The sequence below is a fragment of the Adiantum capillus-veneris genome, chromosome 25 (assembly GCF_014529385.1).
Source record: "Adiantum capillus-veneris isolate H3 chromosome 25, ASM1452938v2, whole genome shotgun sequence".
Classification (NCBI taxonomy): Eukaryota; Viridiplantae; Streptophyta; class Polypodiopsida; order Polypodiales; family Pteridaceae; genus Adiantum; species Adiantum capillus-veneris.
Window position 1 is genome coordinate 139148226 of NC_140955.1, and position 25062 is coordinate 139173287.

At 41.5% G+C, this 25062-nt stretch overlaps 1 protein-coding gene across 1 annotated transcript in view; it reads left to right on the forward strand.

Moving 5' to 3' along the window:
- Positions 1 to 23771: 23771 nt before the first annotated feature.
- The window catches only part of LOC147425743 (uncharacterized), a 78846-nt gene continuing 77555 nt past the window's right edge, over positions 23772 to 25062 (forward strand). The window contains exon 1 of the mRNA XM_086499858.1: positions 23772 to 24833. The gene's annotated coding sequence lies outside the window, so the exon portion shown is untranslated. The remainder of the gene's footprint in view (positions 24834 to 25062) is intronic.

The window sequence follows — 25062 nt, forward strand, 5'->3', positions numbered from 1 at the left end:
CTCATCGAAGAAGAAATCTACAAACACTTCAAGAGGCATAAATAGTGCGATCCGAACTATTTTTTGTGGCAATTGAATACTTGAGGGGCTTTTGCATATCTTGAAACAACCTATTCCTAAATCTTTTACTAATTTGCAAAGCTGGCAAAGACCAATCCTTGTTCTCAAAGGATGGAAGTGGCAAAGGAGTTACACAACCCCAACCAATTAAGGAAGTTCTTGGTTCCAAATATGACATATCATAATAGAATATTCCATTATCTGCAAGTTCCTTGTGTTGTCTTCCTTAGTACATTTGCTCACCAATAAATGCATGATGGAAAGCATCAAAAATACCAACTCTGCTCTCAACTGGTTGCTGTTCTTGGGAGGGAAGGTTTTTAAAAGCCAAGAGTTTCTCACTACAACACAAGTTGTTTAATTTTGCTACTTCAAGCTCGTCTAGAAGGCTAGGAACGGTCATTTATTCGACAACATTATGAAACAACCATGTTTATAGAGATAATACAAGAAATCAGGGGGGCTATCTCAGCCGTCGGGAAATGTAAGAACTCTGATGAATGGAATAGGCTAATTGGAACCGCAATGATGGACTCTCATTGATAAGGACCCTAGGGTGTCCATGGGGTGGCTCTCCTATTAGCCGATGTATCAATGACCTCTTAGAGATATCATGGCTTGGCACAAGCATGGCAAGAAGTTGTAAATTTTTGTGGTTGTCAATATAATTTACTCACCATTGTGAGTTTTGCCAAAAAAGAAAAAATTACAAAAAATTACATGAAAATCCACTTGGATCCCTCACACATATATTACAATTAGCTTCTCACAGAGTAGACTCTATGCGTCATATACCTCTCCTTTCATGGCTAGTCTACAAATTAGCCATCATAAAAGAAAGTATTTGGAAATAAATATTTTTGAGAATTGATAGTGTTTTTTTTACATTTATAATTTTCAAGCCATGAAAATGCAAGAAAATAGACATAATTTTCCTTTTCCTCTTGCTATGAGGTAGGCATTATTGAATTTCTACCTGGCATAATCGAAAGTTGAGACACGCTTTTTTCAAGCATTCATAAGAAAAACTTGATTCATTTTCTTGTTTTGTCCATGGCTCGGTCCGTGCATGGGTTGTATATTGGTATTTTTTTGGAGTAATTTAATTTTATCTACTCACTCAATTGAGTGAATTCTGCAAAACAAAAAAAATTCCCTTTTCTTGTAATTGAATATCAATATTCCTAGCATGTGCAACCTCCCAAAGACTTTTCGACAAGTGGCTGCATCAACTCAATTTTGACCTTGAAAACATGAAATGCTTATAAATTGAAATGGCCAATCTATGTGGAAATGCTAGCGCAACTCCACTCTTTTCGTGCTAAAAATGGGGTAGGCTATGTGGTTATGGGTACTACTTGAAAAGAACCTAGGTTTAGTGTAATCTCATCTGAGATTGAGATTCACCTCTAAATTTGAAAGGCAAGAAAACCTACAAAATGTGAAGGAATTTAGTGTGGAAACGTCACCAAAGCTAGACAAAAACATCAGACACTCGCTGTTACTCATGGTCCTCCCTTGCCATCGCTACTCCCCCTCCACCCATCAACTTGTGTTGCCCCTTGCTCTTTCACCCTCGCTATCCCTTACCCTCCCGCTTTTGCTAACCTTGTCCGCCAATACGCCTTTGCTGCCCTCCTAGCCGGCACGGTTCTCGATGCCACCCCTTATTTGCCACATTGCTCGCCCGTTGGCCGCCCTCTTTCCCCCCCTCCTGCATGTTCCTCCTTCATGGTGGGATGCTTCAGCCTATTGACGACGGTTTTGACACACTCACCCCCGCCTCAACAGCAGTAGACACAGAATGGTGACCCTTTCTCCACCTCAGAGGAGCTCCTTAGAAACCCCCTTGCTCAATCCCATGGAACCGACCCTTCGACTTGCTCTTGCACTAGAAGAGCAAGCGAGATTGATGGCTAAGGTGCGATGCTTGCAGGCCTCCTCCATTATCTCCAAGATTATTGGCACTTGACCCAACAGAGGCAAGGTTTGGGATTTACTTCAGGCCCAACTCCTCTCCAATGAGGAATCTCAATCCTTGAGCGAGTACTTCCGAGCGAACAAGAAAGCGAGCGAACACATACAATGACAAAGACTAGATCAAGACCTCAATAGTTACTCTGTAGAGGATAGTGTAGCAAAGTAAATATGTTTCTAGGCCTCAGATAGTCTCAAACAAAAGAACCATACTCTTACTTTGATGTGTTCACATGCACCTTGATACATAGTCACAAAGACACTAAATCCAAGAACCTCATTATAAAACTAAGTCCAAAAACTTGTGCTCACTCTGATAAACACTTTAGGACGCATCTCAAATCCACAATAGACGATAGCAAAATACCCTGCAATGTAAAACTCTTACAACCTGAGCTACTTAAAGTATTGCTATACATTTGGTTGTGCTCCACCTAGGGTTTAAAAGACCTCCATCTTGGTGAAGGGTGCTTCGAGCATGTCTTCATGGGCTTGAGAGTTCAAAACTAAAATTTGGAGAAACGCATAGTAGAGATGCTTGCATGGCACATAAGGCAACCTCTTGGACTCTCTCTTTTGAAGTCTTTGTAGGTACACCATGGAAAATTAGACAACTTCATAGAGTATGTAACTTCCTTTGCCCTTGATCCCTCTATGCCAAATTGGAAAACATGTCTCTCATTGCACACAATAATAATCCCTTTAATTAATTCAATTGTAATGCAGTTGCCCAAATCATCTATAATCTAAATTTTTTTTGTTAGCTTTGATCTTGCCCCTTAACAATCTTTCCAAGTGTGTGTGTTGCTTGTATTGCAAAACCAAACATAACTCTTCATGACCCCCTATGGTTTGACCTAGATGAAATGCTTTTGTTGTGACCCCAAAAACATGGTGCTGCAACCCCATGCTTAATATCATGAGCCAACATAAATGAATCATCCACATCTACCTATTCAATTTTGTAGAGTTTAAAAATATGTCATCTTATGTCTTGGTTCAATTATTCTAATTGTCCATGCCATCTTTTCAACCTTTACCTTCGGATAATATTCTATTTAATCCTATGTGCAAATGCATACCCCCTCCTCGCTTGTAGGATACACTCTTCAGATAAAAAATTGGCACATGGCCTTCATTCAACCCTTATGAATCTCCCTTAGAAAAGAAGAGAGGAGGTGTGACCTGGGATCTTAGAGCCTCGTCCCACCTAGGGGATCTGGAAACTATAGTGGCTATAAGCGCTATTAACGAGCTTTCACACACCAAAAAGCTCAGTGCTTCTAGAGCATACAGTGCCTGTAGCATGCATTGTAGGCCTTGTAAGCATTAAGGTAATACTTGTATGCGCATAAAATGTGCAAACACCGAGCCAGAGTAGGGGACGGGTTATGGTAGATCACATAACTTAACCTATTTAGATCTTGTGTTAGCTGAGCCGATCTTCCCACAAGCAGTCGTAAGTTGAAGGTGATGAAAGGGTTTATCAAATGCTACCTTATGGTGCCTTAGCTTATGGTGTGATGAGGCTCTTATTTTTTTCCCACTCCCCCACTACAATGGGCCCAACTCAGATCTAATATAGTGTAAAAACCTTCAAATTTAGTCAATTTTACTTTAGTATTCCTCATACAAAGGTTTGTCAATTTTTTGGAAAGGAAAAATTACAAAAAAAAACCCTTTAATTTGTGGAAATTCCCCTAAAACCCCTCGTTTTCAAGAATTCCTAGAATACCCCTAGTATTTTGTCATAAATTCCCAAAATGCCCTTCAAATTTTCCAAAATTCCCAAAATACCCCAAGTTGTGAGATTAAATTTCTCCGAAGATTTTTTTGTTTAGCTTTTCATAAGAAGATTGATTGTCTATCAATATAAGATGCTTAAACTAGGATTTAAATCGGTTATGTAGCACTGGAGATGAATTGCTTCATTATTTTTAAACATAATTGCCTTTTTTTCCTCGGGTAATTTGTCACTAATTTGTGACAAATTACATGCTAAGCACTCAAAAATAGATCTCAATTGTAAAAAAGAATTAAGATTAGAAAATCTTGAGCAATCCAACCAAAATATATACAAGGGTATTTTTGAAATTTTGGAAATATGAGGGGTCTTTTAGGAATCTCCACAAATTAGAAAGGTAATTTTCCCTTTTGGTAAAAAGTATGTTCTACATTGGACTTGTGACCGCGCGCCGTTGGTGCAGGGAAATTTTGGAGCCATCCAGTTCGTTGCGAAGGTGGTAGCATCCCTGCTTACTTTCGTCACAGAGGTCTTCGACTCTCGCTGCAATGCATGGCATGCGGCCAAGGATCTGCCACCTGGAGCTAGGTTCGGATCTGCTTAGAAGGCTGTTTCACGACACCATTGCCAGCGTTGCTACTGCGCTTACGTTCCACTACGGCACCCATCTCTCGTTCACTCTCTCTCTCACACACACACATCATAATCCCTTCAGAAATTAGCCAATCTCTCTCTCTCTCTCTCTCTCTCTCTCTCTCTCTCTCTCTCTCTCTCTCTCTCTCTCTCTCTCTGTGTGTGTGTGTGTGTGTGTGTCGCTCGCCACAACAGATGAAGAAAGAAAAAGGAAATATTCCTTGCCTCAATATCCCAAATTCCAATATGTGGGGGGACCGTTTGCTGAAACCGGTTGAAATGAAGCCTGGCGATGGCAGGAGGATCCTCTGCAGAATGTGCAGGGTTTCCAAGACGTTCAGCCGATGCGACACTCAGAATCTATTCTTCTTTCGACCTCCTCGATGACGGTGGCCTTCTTTTCTGCTTGATTTGACTGTTAGCAATGCTAGTTCAGTTTTTGGTGTTTGCAGGTGTAGCCGAGAACGATAATTTTTCTCAAAAAGGGGGGGGGGGGGGGGGGGGGGGGAGCTCTCATCTTTACCTCTCGAGTTTTTGGTGACAGTGTTTGCTCTGTTCTGACGTGAGGTTGAGTCAATTGTCCAATTAGCGGGCAATCGGCATTCATCGGTTACGGCTCTCCTTGCAATGCAATATGCAATGACGATCTCCAGCAGCTACACTTCTTAAACTATGCTCTCTCCTCCTGCTTGAAGACTTTTGCCTCCTCCACAGCTTCAGCTCCCGCAAGTTGAGACAGAGGCAGTAGGATCTAGAGATGGTTTGGCGAAGCTGCCCAAGAGTGGGAGGCCAAGGCTTCAAATTGTTTGCAAGATGGAGCGTTAATGGATGAGTTTAGAGCGCTCTCTCTCTCTCTCTCTCTCTCTCTCTCTCTCTCTCTCTCTCTCTCTCTCTCTCTCTCTCTCTGCATCTCAAATTTTGTGCAGCTGGCAGTTTGTGCACTCAACGATTCATCTGATGAAAAGTTTATACTTTCAAGGATTCAAGTAAGATCTATGTTACTTAATCTGGCTGGGTTGGCATAAATCTGGAGTTGATGCAACTAGCACAAGCATTCTTGCATCATGCTCAGCCATTCACTGATCACGCTTGACCACATACTGATGCAACACTAAATTTTCATGCTGTACAGGTCCATAAGTCAATTCTTCTTTTTATTTAGCCTTATCAAGTGATGTTTGTGCAAGTCTTCACTTCTTCAACCATCTGCTGCGCCTCTGCAGGACCTGATTAACCAATCACACAGTTTTAAGGTCAACCTGCCTGAAAGGAGGCTCTTGAGTGATGTCTTCAATAATATCGAGTCTTGGAAGGAGGCTATAGAACTAATAAACTATGCAAAGCATTCTCTTCAAGGATCTGATTTCATCAGCCAATTTCACCTTGAGGTGGCAGTAGAGGAGGTGAACTTAAAGATCATTGCAGGAATGAATTGCTTGTTGAGTGATCTAAGGTGCTTTGTGGACGAAGGAAAGGCCCTTGGTTTTGAGCTTCCAGAGATAGAGACTTTGAGGACGTTAGTTGCTGCAGCTCAATGGAGTATGAAATTTTCTACCATGCTTCTAGAACGTCCTAGAATACAGGAATGTCAGGAGTTTTGTCTTTAAAATATAATCACAAATTTTACATTCTTTGCAGGAATTAGGTAATTACCTTAAAGAGACAGAGTCTTTCTGGGATTTTTTCTACCAGTTTACAGCAACTTCATTGTGCTACAGCTTTTGCCATTGAACATTTCAAAATTGAAGTCATGCTTGTACACGCGTGCTTGTAGTGTCAGTGCATATAGAAGAAATGGCGCATTCATTTAGAGTGTGACGGGCTGTTGCAGAGACCTCTTTTAAGAGAGAGAGAGAGAGAGAGAGAGAGAGAGAGAGAGAGAGAGAGAGAGATTTCTTTGAAACCAAACAATAAATGTCAATACCATTGCTAGAAAAAAAAAATGGAAACTTAGAAATACCTCATGTTGAAAGTTCTAGAAGTAAATGGACCATGTTTTGAAGTTAGTCCATTATTATACAAACCTAGTATCATTATACATGTCATTGATTTTACTATGAATATGAGGTTATGGGCATGGAAAGGGTTGTGGAGTACATGATAAAGATGCGCCAAAACCCCTCAATCGACTTCCTACAATTGCATGGGAAGCAAGCAAAAAAGTTCAAAAGACGCATAAAAGCAAGATCTTGAGCACGGCATGGCTGCAAGACATAAAGAAGTGGTTTGGGAGATGGGATGCATTACACTTGCTACATGATGCTTCAATTGACTCCCAAGTGAATAAAGCTTTTATACAATGCCAATGTATTACGGCTTGGGAGAAATCCGGTGGGTCACGCTTCATACATTACACCACCCATGTTGCCCCCAACTACAAAACCATGTTTTTTGCCGAAAGAGGAAACCGTAGTCACACTTACATGCTTGAGCCTATCCCCTTGTCCGCGATACGCACTATCGCAGCCATTCGACTTAGCTCCGATTTCCTTTGATGCGAGATAGGGCGTTGGGGCAATGGAGAAGAGTCAAATTGACTGTGCGCATTATGGTCACTACAAGTTCGAGAGTCTGAGTACCACAAACTACTAGAGTTCTCAGCTTTTGGTCACATCCGAACTTGTTTCTCTCACATTTTCAGCCATAACTTAGACCTACACACTTTCCTCTCCCAACCAAACTGTCGGCTCTCCATTGCGACTCTCATCACCACAATTTTGGAGCACCGAGAGTCAGTCATCATCCACACACATACTGCATCACATGTAACTTTGGTCCCATAGGTCATATTTGACCTCCAAGGACAATAATAAAATCTATCTATCTATCTCTCTCAGAATAAATATAAATATACTTGAGCAACTCACTTAAAACTTTGCTCGGTTTTGAGCTTGCTCGAACGAGTTCGCTCGCTGTTTAATAGAACTCCTCTCCAATGTGGGCAAGATCATCAATGTTCATATCCAGGGGGGAGGGTATTGTTAGATAGAGTTTGAGTCTCTAGAGATGACGACCAAGGTGATATCGATAACTCCGCTCAATATTCAACCAAATAAAGCTTACTTCAGAAAATGGCATCATGGTTTTGACCCTACTACAGATGTGCTTGAGGAGGAGGCTCACTTGTCTATCGCATTCTGCTTCCTAGGCTTGAGGAGAGAGTACCTCCCTCTTCTTCCAAGGATCGGTTCCATGTTCGAAACATTTCTGGAGTCACCACACACTGCAACTTCAGTTGTGGCCAAGTCCGTAGGTTTACCTTTTATGCGGGTTCTTGTTCGAGACACACACTCCCTCTTGAAGGTGATATTGTTTCCTCGTGTGAGCGGGGGTTGGATCAAACAGAGTGTGGAGTATTTTAGACTCCCGAATTAGTGTTTCATTTTTAGGCAGATAGACCACTTAGCACAGGCCTATCCTTGTGGGAGATCTTGACCCACATTGCATGTGAAACCTCCCAAGGCTGACCATACCCAGCAGACAGATTCCCATGACACACAGGTTGGTACATCAATAGAGGCCAGCAACCAGGCTATTCATGGTTGGCAATAGGTGCTTGGTCACCACCAACAGGGACGTGCTTGCCAGATTGCTCCCCCTGGTGGCCGACTTCCAGTAGCTCAGTAGCATTGGGTTCCAACAGGTAACCATTTTGACTCCCTTTAGGAGGATCCCTCTACCTCAGCTTCCCCCCCCCCCCCCTCCACCCTCAAACGCCTCTCTTTTGCCTCCACCTTCTCTCCCACGTCTTGCTCCTCCTCTTTCCTCGGTGGGGCCTTGAGCTTCATCTCTCGACCCATCCAACACTCCTTCTCAAATGTAGGGGACTAGACACACATGTGCAGTGAGATGATCTCTTGGTGTTGCTTTTTCTATGATCTTCATAGATCGGGAGGAACAATCCCATTTGAGGCCATCACTTCTCGTTTAAACCTCTCTTTTTAGTGAAGCTCCTTGGGGTTTGACCAATGCTGACATCTGTAGACAATGGGACTTCTTTGATTACAGCTTCACACTCCTCCTATGTGATTCTTCTCTTGACGGAGGATGCTTGCTTTTGACTCAACGTCCTCTTTCTAGCAACCCAAGGCACTGAGGCTCTGGATACATCAGTAGGTTTCTCCTTTTTGTTGTGCGACGGGGATCCTACTGAGTGGAACCTCTACACAGTTCTTGACTGGCTCCAGGTCCAGGTCATTGATTTCTCACACCACACACGAGACTTAGGGTGACAGATTTGGTAAAAACACTTTGGCCTTTAGCCAAGTTCAGTGTGATGCCGTTGGATGCAGCAGATTGCAGGCACATTGTGGTGCATTTGTTTGCTGACACTCAAATCCTCTCTTACTATGTATTTGTACATGAGGATTCTTGGACAGAGGATGTAACCCTATGCGTTGCATGCTTGGCTTGGTCCTGGGTGGGACAACCACTTCATCTGCGCTTGTCTAGAGGTCGCTCGAATGCAAATTAATCCTTATCCAAACCCGCCTCAAAGATAGCCAGGTTGGCCACTATTGCAACATTTTTTTTTCTCATGGAATCTGCAGGGACTAGGAGGGACCCAGTTTTTGCGTCGAAGGGGTCGATTGTGTCAGGAGCTTTAGTGATGCCTTATGGGTGGTGAGATTGATATTCTTATGTTGTAGGAGCATCATCTATGTGAGAGCCACATTAGACGATGTGGTCAAATTTTACGTGGTTGCTATTAGATGTTTGGTCAGCTGCATTTGTACCTGGAGGTATCGAGGGAGGTTTATGTATGACTATTGCGGATTTTTGGCAGCAGGCCATTGTGGGAAGATGTATTATTGTGCCAAAAAAAGCTCAATGGATTACTATGCAGTTTCAGAGTGGCCTCATTGGTTTCCTAAACATTTATGTGCCCAATGTGGCAAGTGCACAAGCACAGTTTTGGTCTCAAGCTATTGAGTCTTTGTTGTTTGCAGAGCAGCAGTGTGTTGGGTGGGACTTCAACATGTTAGAGGACCTCTCTAGCAGGATTAGAGGTGGCCATGCTACTGTGCACGGGGCTCAGTTGGTATCTTGGGAGAAGCTATGTATGACTATGAGGCATTTTGATGTTTGGAATCATTCAGGTTTTTTGAGACCCCTAGACAACATGTCTTTGTCTCGCTTGGACCACAGGGTAGAAGGAGTGAATCTATCTCGGATAGATTGCTTCTACGCTAGTGACCACATTTGTAACATGGGGGGATCTGTTTGCATCTTGGCAGGCGCTACCTTTTCCGACCATGCGCCAATGATTCTCACTATGACAGACAAAGAGAGAGCCGAGGGGGGGGGGGGGGGGGGGGGGGGGGATGTGCAATGCTACTCATCCCCGAGAGGATCTTGCTAGATCCAGAGCTTGGAGAGCAAGTGAAGGAACATTGGACAGAGAGTCTGGACATGCATGACACCCCTCTTGGTAGAGTGGACTCTCGACAGGTAGAGCTTAGTTGCTTCTTACTTCACGATATTGCAACTCGCTTGCTACATCCAAGAAGGAGGAGAAGCGTCCTTGACGGGGCATTCTTTCCTTACAGATTATGCACGAGTAACATCCATCCAATCCATGATATGAAGAGCACATGTAGCAGGCTAGGCAAGAATTGACTAGCATTAAGGAGCGACGTCATGAGTTTGCCTTCCATCGATAGGCATCTCAGTGGACCCAGGTGGGTGACAGAGTTACTAGGGAATTTTTTGAGACAATGGGCCATGCCATGCACACACAAGGGTTATAAAGTTGAGGAGACATGATGGATCAATTGCTTCAAAGCCTCAAGATATGTATGCAGTTGCTACTAACTTTTACCTTGATCTATTGTCAGTTGAGCCTCAGTCAGAGTGCTAGGATGCAAGCAGAGAGCAGGTTTGGGCACTTGCATGAGCAGGTTTGGGCACATCTGCCTTGCCTTTTTATCGAGGAGATGTGACATAGACTTGAGCTTCCCCTCCAGCTAGAGGAGCTCCATGAGGCCCTTAGAGCCCTCCCCCGAGGTGGTTATCATGGAGAGGATGGTTTAACTCCTAACTTTTTCTTGGAGTATTGGGACTTGCTTGGTTCCGATCTTTGTAGCACTTTCCAGTACGTTTTGCAAACTGGCAAGATGCCTGACAACATTAGTAAGGGCTTTATCTACCTGATTCCCAAGGAGGAAATCTCCTTGGATGAGATTGGACAGTGGCGACCCATCACCATCCTCAACTCGCCCTACAAAATTCTAGCAAAGGCTCTCAGCTTGAGGATCCAACCACTCCTAGAGAGCATTATATGTGGGACCCAAATAGGTTTTGTCAAGGAGCATAGTATCCTTGACAATATCTTCATTTTTTGAGAAGTGTATGCCCTCGAGCATCTCCAAGGAGAGAATTTGGTGATACTCCTTCTCGATTTTGAGAAGGCCTACAACAGAGTTGACTAGGACTTCCTGGAGAGCACCCTACATAGGATGGGTTTTGCATATGCTTAGATCAGATGTGTGTCAGCTCTCTACAGGCGTGCACACAATCAGGTGCCCTTGGTAGGGAGAAGAGGGGAGCGCTTTTGCTACAAGCAAAAGCGTTGCAAGCCCTACAAAATACCAAGAACGATATGCTATAAGCGATAAAACCACGAATTTGCATATCTGACAAATTGCATAGGACATATTGTAGATTGCACATGAAGAGAGAGAGAGAGAGAGAGAGAGAGAGAGAGAGAGCAAGAGAGAACAGGAGAGCATGTTCAGGCATACCTCCCAGAGCAGAGTGCGACACAGCGAGAGAGAAGATAGGAGAGGAAAGAAGAAACATACGAGCACTAGGTGCAATCTCCCCCCGTGCAAGAGTGACCATTTCCCTCTTGCACATATTTGCTTTATAGATTTCTTGAATGGTCAAAGTGAGTACAAACTGGTCGGCCAGTCATAAATGGCCAAAGCTCGTAAAGAGCACTTGAATAATAAAATGTACATAAAATATATATCCGTTCACATAGGCCTAGCTCGGTCAAGCCTTTTCCACCTGTGAGCTGCAATAAATACCAAATTATCATTTCCATTACATACAGGTGAAAGCATGTATAGGTGGTACGACTTTTTGCACTTTTTAGTGGTACCCTTTAAAAAAAGTGGGGACTGGTAAATTTTTTGCAAAAAAATCAAAACTTGTTGGAATTTATAATTTTAGATTCTACATGAAAAAATATATTCATTGATATCTAACATGCTAGTTTATTTTACATGTAACACATGAAGATGGGGCTTATAAAGTGCTACCAAAGGACTATCCAAGACACACCTTTTTGGTACCATCAATACATGCTTTGGCCCATACCTCTCCGTTAGAAAGAAACTGTCCTCAGTTGCAAAGATAAGAATCAAAAAACCATACTTGTCAAAAACAGTGATTAGTATTCTATGTCAAAAATATCACATAGCAAAAGAAAATTTGATGAAACTAAACAACATTGCTTATGCCTACCTTCACCCACATACCACCTATTCTAGTGTTCCATACCACCAGAATAAGCAGTATATAGTATATCCTACTAAATCAGGATATTATTGGTCACACTCACATTCGATAATCAATTTTCATCAATCTCAAGTCCAATTCCATAAATACTGTCGCGACAGAAAAGCATCATATACCAATTTCAAATCCAAATCCAAATATCTACCAACATATACCCATTTCAAATCCAGATTCAAATATCCTTCATTTTGTATACCGAGGTAACAAAAGCATGCTCGAGATAGTGGTGGCCAGCCACTGCAACATGATTTTGTGATCGGTGTTGCCTAAATCGATTAATCTACACCCGACGTGCTGCTTAAATCGGCAAATCGTCACTTAAACTGCCTAAACCAATGGATTTGCACGTATAATTGGTGCTGCCTAAATTGGTGAATCCTCACGAGGATGAGCATGTATACACTACCTAAACCGATGAATCTGTGTGCGTGTGACCAATGGACTAGACAAAACGTAAAGGAAAAAAATATTTACTATGTGTTTGACACCACAGTGAAGTATATCAAAGTACTTACAAATTGTTGTTCACTATCACAAAGCACCTTAGCTCACATGATTAGTTGCATTGCTTCTCGCATTGCTATATAAAAGTCATCTCAACAAAAATTCCTTTCAATAAAATCAGAAGTCATGACCTTAGTAGTGTTTGAGTATTCAGCTTAGAACACAATGCACATAAATGAAATATGAAAAGAGAAATGATGTATGTGATGTACATATCTGAAGGATATTTTGCATCTCAATATGTACGTACCTGTGTGTGTGGCGAGCATGAGACTCTTGTAGTATTTTAACTCATGTGTTTAGCAATGTAACTCTCATACTACTTGAAATCATGTTCTTGTAGACACCATTTCTTATGCCATCATTTGTTTCTCAATACATACTTGAAATCAGAAGGTCAACAATCCAATTTATCTTGAAAAGTGTTAAGAATGAGTGGACGAGTGAAATGTATGGCTGCATAAGTAGAGTATATGCAAACATCATTCATGCACCCTTCTAGGTAACTAAAGAGATAATTTTGATGCCTTGTTAGAATAGTAGCCCATGTGCCAGGTGAGAGTTCAAAACTTCCACAAAATAAGCAAACAAAATTTCAATATTGTAGAGAGAGGAGAGATTTTGCAATAATCAACCATACTATCTACTTAAAAAGAAAAAATAAAAATAGAATTATTCAACAGTTTAGATATCTGACAGCAACAAATGTTTGCAAAACATTGAATACAACATGAATATATCCCAATGACTAACAAAATTGTAACGTAAAATTGTGGATAAAGTGCCAATATATGTGTGATAACTGAAAGAAAACATGGCCCATCTGTGAAATGAAGGTAGGGTAAGTTGATGATTAGAATTTAGATGCAAGGTAGAGATTCATTAACGATATTACACTCACTCCGAATGGTAGGGTTTTGCCTAGTCGTAACCATAGTCTGAGCTTAACAAGAATAGAAAGACTACAACACCAAGATCACTCACTACTTGCCTCGGTCAAACGCAAACAATCAAATGTGGTGGTTTTTGGGCAATTGGCACGAGGCATCTCACTTGGTTAAAGCTACAAGGGTCTCCTCTCTTCAAGGTTTATGAATTGTACATATTTAGATAATTCAAACTATTTATATAAGATAAAAAGAATGGACCTCTTAGCAATGTGGAAGGATTCTTTGCCTTATTTTGGCCCAAGGCATGCAAAATTTAAATGTATTTTTTTTAAATACCTGTGGCAAGAAGAGAGACTAGTAACAAATACATTATCCAAAAACTAGTAATGAGGAGATTATCACTACCTAGCCAAAATTATAATAATGGTTCGATACAGGTCAATATCGTGTTTTGTCGATGAGTCCAATCATCCAGAGTTTATGATTGAGCAGCCCCATGGATACCTTGCAACGAGGAGTATCCGACTTCATCAACCATATGTTGATCACGAGGTGATTATTTTTTATAAAAAAACATTGTTTATGCTACCACGCCTAGAAGATGCCACAACAGAACGCTTGAGTTAATGATCAAAGATACTCTTACGAAGGACAACATTACTTCTTAATATATTAACCGTCTGAAAAAGCCTATGAGACCAAATTGATGCAACCCTTGTGGATCTATTACAATGTCTAGGTAAAAATAAAATGAAGTACAATAAAAGACTAGAAAAAAATCGTTATCAGCATTGCCATCAATGCCAAAGGATGCTCTACATTGGGCGTCATCTGAGAAAGTAAAGCAGCGATCGCTACAGAGCTTCGTCAATGTTTGTTGTAGTAAGGAGTCAAATTGGGAGGGGTAAGAGAGAAATGAAATGAAATGTCGTCTTCCAAAGGCCTATGGGACCAACTGATACAATCCTTATGGATCTAATACAATGTTTGGGTACAAAATAAAATGAAGTGAAAGACTAAAGAAATTATCGTCGGTGTCATTATCATCAATATCCTGAGCATCTTGCTTGAAGCAAGCACTTCACTCGAGTGCTGGCGGTGAATTACTGAGTACATGCGAGCAGATAAGAACACCTTTGAAAGTACTATTAGCCAGCCAGTGACAAGAACGGGAAGCTGCTAAATAAAGGGGGAGGCTATAGAGGCCGGACTCAGAGAGTGAGGATACTTGTTCACAAAGAAGGGGCAAAAGTGGCATGCAAGGCAGTCAGTTGCAACACCTGTTGATGTTGAGGGGTCGGGAGTTGTAAGTTGGCAAAGATGTGCTACAGATAGTAGGTGGTAATTGGCGAGTGTGGGAGAGATGGATGGATAAGTAGTTGGTGAACGAGGGTCGAGATAGAGAGAAAGGATTAGTGTGTGTGTGTGTAACGTGGCTTCTACATGAGATGCAACATGAGCCGTCAAGCTGGTACTGATCAAAGGTTGCGGGCGGTCCATGCAACAAGGGAAGGCGAAGGTGCATAAAAGAGCAATGGAGGTGGGGAGTCTCGTCAATTTAGAAGAAATTTAAAATAACGTGAAGATAAAAGAACGTAGTTGCCCCCATGTCGAGTAGAGTACGGGTGTGGGCACTATTGTTGCATGTCCTACAGAAGAGATAGAGAGAGACACACAGTTAGAAGTGTGTGGTGTGTTTACTAGCATGGAGTGGCCAAGCCTATTGACGAGGGAAAAAGAGAGAGAGAAAGAGGTAGCTGACGTGGTTGCACGTATATTCGACGAGGGAGAAATAGTGAGAGAGTGGGTTGATGGCGGTAGGAAAGCCAGATAGAGGGTGTTATGCACCTCATGAAAAATTAAAAAATTAAAAATGGCGGCACTCAAACTATTGAGTGGTGCACCACGAGCTGAGGAGAAAGAGATAAATACCGGCGGATGGTTCTTGTAGTGAGAGAGAGAGAGAGAGAGAGAGAGAGAGAGAGAACTGATCGGTGGCTTTTTGCATGGGTTGCTAAGATGTGTGGTGGGTGTTTAAAGACAGACAGAGTGCGTCCATTGGTGACATTGCACTGCTGTCCTCGCTACTGCACACGGTCATTGCCATTTGTGGCCTACTGCGTGTGGTCTTTTATAATCTATCATTGGACGCTATCTCACCTGCAATCGATCACTGGCAGTTGTTGCACATGCTCTTCAACCTTGCACTTGAAAATCGGGCTCGCTCTTTGAAAACAAGAAGCTTATTATTCTTATTATAACCATTTTACTTAGGGATCTTTCCCACGATATGTTATGGAACATTGGGGCGGGGGCCTTCAAGACTAAGCTAGGGATTTTCTTTTGATCAGCTCCATCTCAAGGTTCTTGTAGTCACCTCCTACCTTGAGAGAAGAAAGAAGAAATATATACATATAAGTGTGTATGTATGTTTACACCTATTTTGATTTAGGTTTCGTGCTAGATCCCTTTTTCATCCTATGATGTTAAAATATTTTATTATTCTTCTACTTCCTAGCTCTATGAATGATAAAATCCTATTACCTATCTTGCCATGATCATATAGGTCTCCCTTGCACTCATCTTCTCTTCACTCTTACAAGGGAATTATCTTGGTTACTCTAAATTAAAGCCTCAAACTGATCACCATGCCATGAAACTTCATATGCACTCTGCTGCTTAAAATACCATGGTTCAAGCTATCATAATCGAATAGCTCTCCCTCATTGCAATTTGATGAAGGATTATCCTTAATGCATCGTAAAGATTCAAAGATTTTCCAAAAATATGTCAATCAAGATAAACTCAAATGAAGCTAATTAGAGTTATATAATTGCAGTTATCTCTGATACTTGATTGCAAAGATCTACATTTCCAGAAATCAAATTGTGCACCTCACTTGGATATCGAATTCACGATTTCGATGACTACATGTTACCAAGATCATACAAAAGCTTTGATACCACTACTACAAACAAAAGCGTCGTGAGCTCTGCAAAATACCGAGAATGACATGCTACAAGCGATAAAACCACGAATTTTCATACTTGACGAATCGCATAGCACATAATTGAGATTGCACGCAAACTGAGAGAGTCAGAGAGCACGAGAGAATGAGAGAGCACATGCAGGTGCACCTCCTAGAGCAGAGTGCTACGTTGGCACGACGAGAGAGAAGAGAGGAGAGGAGAGAAGAAAGACACGAGGACTGGGCGCAATCTCCCCCCGTGCAAGAGTGACCAATTCCATCTTGCATGGTCAAAGTGAGTACAAACTCACTGGTTGATCATAAATGGCCAAAGCTCGTAAAGAGCACCTGAATAATAAAATGTACATAAAATATATATCTGTTCACATAGGCCTAGCTCAGTCAAGCCTTTTCCACATGTCAAGTGCAATAAATACCAAAATATCAATTCCACTACAGCTTCTTGCTCACGCATTTGGTCAAAGTTGGTTGCCCACTTGCCCCCTTCCTCTTTCTGCTCTATGCTGAGGCGATGAGAAGATTTTTTACTTCTCAACAAGTTGGTTTGCGTGGTCCTGAGCTTCTTCTTCGGACAGATGAGCTTCTTGATGCTGAGTTTGCTAATGACTGAGCCTTGTACTTGAGAAGGCTCTTGAGGTGCTTTGATGTGCATTAGGTGGATTGATCAACTGGAGAATGACATTTGCTTTCCGGGCTAGTAGTGCTCCTACACCTGATTGGTCGCCAGGTGAGGGTTTCAGATGGATTCCTCCAAAAATTGCAATTCGCTACTTGGGTTGTCAGGTTGGAATGTACTTGTCTCCTAAGCAACAAATTGCTTCCCTCCTCCTGTCTATCAGGAGGAAGTTGCTACATTGGAGTTCGGTACATCTTTCTTTGGCAGGTAGAGTTGTAGTGGCCAACTAGGTGTTGTTGGCTAGTATCTAGTACATGACATCTTCTTGGATTTCCTGTATCAGCCAATTAGAGAGGCTGATCAGGAACTTTTTTTGGTTAGGGCGCGACACTCAGCTAACGTGGGCTTGGCAGGTCATCACTCTACCATGTTCTCAGGATCATTGACCCAATAGAGCATAGTAGAGCCCTTCTTGGGAAGTTTGTTATACGAGGACTGCTTCTAGGGTAGGATCCCTAGAAGAAGTTGTTCCTTCAACGGATTAGAGCTTGAGTGCCTCATGCAGGAGACCCTTGGAGCCCATCCATAAGGTGGATCTTTACAAAGATTCACAAAGTTGGTAAGAGTAGGAGACTAGAGGATCGATTTGCTGCGAGTCTACTTCACCCATGTTTTTTATGTAGCCTTCTCTAGTAGAGGTGGTTTGTAGCCCTATGGGCTGTTTGATTAACTAATGGTAGGATCTTTTATTCCAAAAGAAAAAAAATAGTTTGCAAACATATGGTGAGGTTTACCTCTAAAAGTAGGTTTTTCAAGTCGTTAGAAAATGGTTAATGTCGAGTAGTGGTGAGGGGGCTGAGTTGCACTCATTTAACGTGGTGGGTTCAAGTTCGAGGGTCAATTTTTGATTGATGGGCGTCCTTCGAATTTCCAAGATTTTATGATTCTTCAAGCATTCCAGTGTATTTTTCCTCGAATTTTCACCAGTAAAGAATCCTGGCGGGGTTCAACCCTCATCTCAACCTACAATGCACGAAATGGTAGGGAAGGAGGGACGGTAGACGCGGATAAAGAGGGAGGGGGTTTTGTCTCAACATGCAGGACGACTCACAAGTTATGGATTGAAGGGGGGATCGAAATGCAGCAAGCTGGCGCTGCAGGGCAGCTGGTTGCGTGCTAAGCGGTCAAAAATATGCAGCTAGCGACAAGTTGGCCACGTTACGAGGAGGCCACTTTTTGTGAGGGTAAGCTAATCAGCAGACGCCTGCTTTTGGCGGAAAAGCTACTCGCATGTCGTGAGCCGGCAGAGTTTTTGCTCCCGGTGCAAAACCCTATACTCTTAAACAAACCCTTGGAAGTTGGCCCATTTTTTTCCCAAAAACAAGGGGCAGCCTTTGCAAGAATGACCGTCTCGGTTTCACACATGCCTCGTCGCTAATCAGCAGACGCGTGCTTTTGGCGGAAAAGCTACTCGCATGTCGTGAGCCGGCAGAGTTTTTGCTCCCGGTGCGAAACCCTATACTCTTAAACAAACCCTTGGAAGTTGGCCCATTTTTTTCCCAAAAACAAGGGGCAGCCTTTGCAAGAATGACCGTCTCGGTTTCACACATGCCTCGTCGCTAATTAGCAGACGCCTGCTTTTGGCGGAAAAGCTACTCGCATGTCGTGAGCCGGCAGAGTTTTTGCTCCCGGTGCGAAACCCTATACTCTTAAACAAACCCTTGGAAGTTGGCCCATTTTTTTCCCAAAAACAAGGGGTAGCCTTTGCAAGAATGACCGTCTCGGTTTCACACATGCCTCGTCCTCTTCCTATTTATCTTCACACTCCACACTAAAACGCACCTTAAACCCCCTCTCCTAAAGCCATTCCTCCCCTTAGCATCTAGCAAAATCATCTCCCATCCCCGTCAAGGTCTAGGATATCGATCGTGGAGCATAGCATCTGGACCGTAATCTATTGGCTTTTACTTGGTGGAATTTCAACAGAGGCCAACTGACGCCCAACAGCCTGAACGCCACAACTGGGGGGTAATCAATGCACGCCATCTCAGCAGGCGAAATATCACCAACTTTCGACAGCTCAACAACCAGAATACGCCTTGGCTCATTTGATGTGAGACAACTCAGCAGCCGTAATGTGCATGGCAATGATTGCCTGCAAGAGTGCACACTTTCTTCGTCAGAGAACAGTGCCTGGTCCCACTCCGCAAGTGCATCTACCCATTGTACTTGCCTACAGGTGTGCACACCTTCGTCGTGAGAGAACAATGCATGGCCCCCTACCCCTGGACCTTGATGGCCGGGAAAGGTCCTTTAGTGACCTTTCCCTTCGTAATTATTTCTCCCACCACTGGCTCCCCGCCTCTGCGGGTCACCAGGGGATCGCAATAATTACGGGGAAAGGTTCTTTAGAAGATCACTAAAGGACCTTTCCCTACCCCATACAAGACATTTTACAAAAAAGTTTCCACACCCTCCCACCCCCAGGGGATTCACCATGGAAACTTACCACACCACGTAAGTGCAGGGGAGGGGGGGGTTTCTACAAGTCACATAACCGTTAAGTTAGAGACAGGTCCCCAATAATTTATCTCCCAATCTTAAAAATAAAGGAGGGGGTATCATATGTATAGGGGGGAGAAGTGAAAAAAGGTGAAAATGAGAGGAAGTTTTTGTGTTTCAAAATTATGGCTTCCCAAAAGAGTCTGCCCTTGAACTTGTGAGTCAATAGCTACAAAGATACATGCAAGAACTAACACTGCCTTCTATCAACTGCTTGTTTTGTGATTATAGTTCATTTGTTGAGCGATGAAAGCTCTAAAGAGTTTGTATAGATGCAAATTTACACGAAGAACTTAACACAACTTTACAACCATGTTTTTTGAGTAATTTAGATGGGTCAAAATTGGATGAGTAGCTAAAGTGCAAGCTGAGCAGGCACATAGTTTGAAACTCAAACTAAGACACATTTATGGTACATCTAGTTATCAACAGTAGTGGTTCCTTAGTACAATGCTAGTCTCTATGTTACACGCTCTTTGACTAGTTTTACTCAGATAGATCATGTGAGACCCAAATTTTATATGTAAGATATGGGTATGATAGTTTTTTACATTGATTGTCATGTAAGCGTAAAAAGGGGGGTTCGTATTCCCTAATATGAGTCGTATATAGGGGTTTTATCAAAGTTGTCCGCTCACAGGTGGCATCCCGTTTTGTATATAGAGTGAATCCCCCGAGCTCCCACCTAAAGACACATGCCTTGCGATGCAAATTCACACCCTTAAGGATGCAAGACAAGAATGTGGTGGATCCCTCCCCCCATCAATAATGCAACATTCTCCTTCTGTGGCTCAGATACTTACCTTCGACTCTGCCCATTGTACACAAAAGTTGTCCTCGCCTCACACAAGAACTCTTCATAATCCTTGTTCTCTAAATAGATCGACAATCTATATCTTGGCAAATATCTTGCATACTATGCACTATGACGTTGCAACAGTTAGCCAGTCTTTCAAAATTAAGACTTGAAAAGGTTCCATGTCTACCTACTTAAGAAAGCAAGCAATGTCCACAACTACTGGTCATTACTAGCTCAAACTAGCTAAAGAAGCCATATGGTAGGCTCCCTCCTCTCCAAAATGTTAAACAACATGACCTTTTTCCCTCAGAGACATACTGACTAACTACCAAGTTGCCAACACTATGGCTAAAGTAAGAGATGTTGATGACGTGGAGAAAGAGTTTCTCCTCTTCATTACTCAATAGTGGTCGTGTAATCTATTAAAGCTTTTGAATAGCCATCCAAAAAGCTAGATACAAGGATTGAGCATCTTTGTTTTTTAAAAGTGCTCTGTTGAGCTTGAATTGCTTTAAACTCAGAAAGCTACAAAGAGCCTTGGCATATCCTTTGCATAGGGGTTTCCAAAAAAAAAAACATCAGAGAGGACAATTATCATCCCGACTTACCTTACTTAGCTAGAAAGTAATGGCATTTAGCATTTTAAACTAGAAGGTAGAGTCCACCTATTTGTTGAAATTAAGAATCAACTTGACATAATTAATCATTCTAAAATCATACAACAATAAGGAGAAAGATCGTGCCAAGTACTTTATGGCCAGTAAAATATGTGCATTATGGATAACCTTTGTGTGTACATCATTAGGGTGTTCTTTTCCTTTTTGCAATTAAGGAAAGAAACCCTAAATGTGTTTGCAAAAAGAGGAAATTAAAAGCATGATGGGCTCATCATTTGGTATGACCTCTTGGTGAAATCTAGTAGGGCTTTGATTGATGTCATAGTAACGAAACAACCAACCTTTCGCTTTTTAAACAAGGACTTTAGCCTTGTTATCTTCCACGAATTATTTAAAATATTTTGGAAGCTCATCCCCAAGTAGCACTTGCTTCCAACACCTTTACATTCTTTTCTTACACTAGTATCACTCTCACACACACTCACTCACTCACACACTATATATATATATATATATATATATATATATATATATATTGTGTGTGTGTGTGTGTGTGTGTGTGTGTGTGTGTGTGTGCGAACCTGTATGGTATATATACATATACAAGATATGCATATATAGGTTTGTGTATGTGTATACACTAATACTTAGAAAATTATGATATAAAATGCTTGTGAAGAGCATCAAACGAGAGATATATTTAAGATTTCTACCCTTTGTTCCTTCAATTATTGCTCGGGGGTTGCAGTATGTAATCATGTTAATGTATAACGTGAGTTCAAAAGGAGGGGTTTTAAAATACCAAAAAATTAGGGAATTTAACAAAGATACATTAAAATAAAGAGTTTTTATATACGAATTTGAAAAAAATCCTAAAATAAGGGATCATTTTATTCATTTAGACATGTTAAAAGAGGGGTTTTTTTCATACCCCGCGAACGCACGTTACATAGGGGGGTATTGAACGGTGAACCCCCCGAGAACTCTTGTAGGTTTTCTCTCCCTTCTAGTTTGAAGTTATAAAGTAAAATTTAAATTTGGTAGGTTTTATTAGAGCATCGATGATGTGTGCGAGCATGTGTGTGTGTTGATGTGCCCCCACAAGGATGCAATCTATCAATGAAGGTAGCTAAGGCTTTACAAATGTGTCCTTCTTGTCCCACAGACAAAGAGGTTTCTTGTCCTAATATCTCATATCACTTATTTGAAAGGCACTTTTCCACATTCTCTTGGCTAGATGTTCCCTTCTCATCATCCTTCCTTATCAATGGAGATCATCTTTATTTCAAAAAAACAATTGAAACTTCCATGTTAATGCCAATCAAGGCACTTCAAGAGAAAGGTTATAGGCCGGGTTTATGAGGCATTTCAAACATCTTCAAGAATGAGTCGAGATCAGGCGTGCACATCAGGTATAATTACATCGACAAAAGGGACTAAACCATTACTGTCAATAGACATTTCAAATCTCTTTGATGCACTCCTTAATATAATATTTTAACCTCTCATCCACATGTTTTTGAGGTGGCTCTTTTTGGTCCAAGAGAGTTAAAGGGTTTAAGGATGGAATGTATTTTTTAGTATCATATTCTAAATAAATATGGTGTAGACTACTAGGTGCGTGCACTATTGAAGAGACCTCCCTCTCACCTAAGAAGCTTATATTTTCTTTGATTAGAGAATCCTTTGGTCCTTGTCCACTTATAGGTTGTTCAAGTAGATAGTGGAAAGATGCCAATAGTGTGCTATTCGACACTTTTCAAGGACTTGCATAGTGAATGGATAGGCCCACCTACTTAATTTTGTCCCATTGATACAAAGGGGCCAAGGGATCAAAGAAGGTGCCCTACTACATATTTAAAGCAATATAGGCACATATGATCAAAAAATTTGATCCATTTACTCATAAGCTTTGAATTGAGAGAAGATAATATGACATCTCTAATGGAGGAGTAAATGTGGATGCAATTGATAGAACTTGGGAGTGGTCATGTGATGCATAGTTATTAGTTACATTTTGAAATAACTATGTCTAAAACATGGTCACAATATGTGCGTCGGGAAGACGTTTGTAAATTGCATCTAATCTAGAAAGCCCTCATCATAAGTGATTACAATTAGTGGGGTCATCTCTTTAGATGTTTCTATAGAATGGAAGGGGTGTTTAATTTTGATTGCGATGTTTAGGTGAATAAGAAGTAGGCCAATACGGGCTAGATGTAAGAGTGGAATGTTGTACACTCCTGATTACATGACAATGGTAGTTTCATATTGAGATGGTTTGCCTACATCTAGCATAGGAAGACACACTGCTAATGTGGTAGAAGCTTGTATAGGATGTAAGTGTTGGAAGTGTAGTCCATTATCCATGGAACCTTTATCCTAGATAATTGTTTCACTTTTCAATCCGACTCATCACTTACAGAAAATTGGGATCATGACTTCCAAGAATGCTTTTAGCATATGGGATAGAATAACTTAAAACAAGATATATTGGACCTTTCAAATTGACATAAACAATGTAGAGAGCATCATAATTTTGTATGTGGAGGTTATTCTAAAAGGTTCATGTGGGCTTTGCTAGAAGTTACAAGTTACCAAGATGCCACAATCAGCATACTAGGGCTACAAGGAGGTGTGCAAGGGGACTCGTGCAATATGGGTCCCTCAAAGGGCCACATGGTATGTACGAGCGTGAGAAGAAACCTTTATTCCTTCCTTACTGTTGTCCTTTTGTAAAGATGATAGTAATACACATGAAAGAAAGCTTTTGGGACTGTGTAAAGAAAACAAAGGAAGGAAATTGGTCAAATCTTGAGCTTGCAAGCTTTTGAGAAAGGCAAAAGGGTGGATTAGGGATGCTTAAGTGAGAGAAAGGGACAAAATGCTCTTTTTTTAGGCTATAAGCATATAAGCGCCAAAATCTAATGTGGTGGCTTGAAGCTTTGGCTATAATTGCTTCCTTCCCTTGCTAATTATTGTGAGGTTTTTGCTGTGTTATTGTGCATGCTCTCTCTTGTGATCAAATAATAATTACTTCCCTTTGCATGGTGACGACAGTACTAAGCTTTTCATATCCATGAGAGAGCGTCAACCTCACTAGCAAGAGATGCATCAGTTAGACCTGCTTTGACAAAACCATTTGAACCTATTGATCAAAGTCCCTATTGTTACCGCAGCCAGCGGCCGCTAGCAAGATCACCACAATGAATGATATTCAGCTTGTAGATGCATTAGCCGTAAATGTATTCAGACCTAAGAATCTAGTGTGGATGATTCTAAGAATACTAGATACTAGTTGCAGCACCATAATATCTTGTTAAGCTTGTAGGCCACTGCCTTGATCCAGCCTCATTACCATAGTACTAAACTTCCTAGTTAATCCATGTATAACAAGGCATATAAAGTAATCAATCATTATTGCAGCTTAGTACAATATACTGGTTATAGTCTGATACATAATCAAGTGACTCTTCATTGCAACACATTCTCATAATTAGTTGAAGCTTAAGCTGGCAATGCTGATTACATTACAGGATCAAGGCAGCCTCTCGTGTTGTTGTTGCTTCTTCTAGATTATATCGTATTGATAGAGGGCATATTGTGTGTGGTCATTGATTAGCTGAAGCTATTGTGGGCTCAGAAAGAAAGAGCTGGCAAAGCGAATGAGGCAAATATGACGCTAATTAGAAGAAAGAAGGATCGAGCTGCAGCAAACGATCTTATGGCGCAGATGGAAATGAGGACGCTAGTTACTCAATTGTAGGGAAACTAGATCTGGTCATCCACCAACTGCATCCTCTTTTCCAATTAAGAAACTGAGACGGCCTCCTCTCCACGATATATTTTATTGCTGGCAACCGCCTGCGTCGGCAGTCCTCAAAAAATTCGGAACCAAGGCTCATCCGTTTTGCGCTTGTAAGTTCTTAATTTCTCCTTCTACTTGCTCAAATTCCCCACGTATATTTACATCACCCACCCGTGTAATTCTGGAAATTTCTTTGGCAACCACACACAAATTCCTTTCTTCTAGTGTTAAGAAAATTAGTGGAAACGAAATGCTAGATTAATTGGAGAGTAGCTTCAGCAGGAGTTAAATCCTCTCTCAAAGTTACGTCTCCCATTTCAGTTATTGAAACGCCCTTGG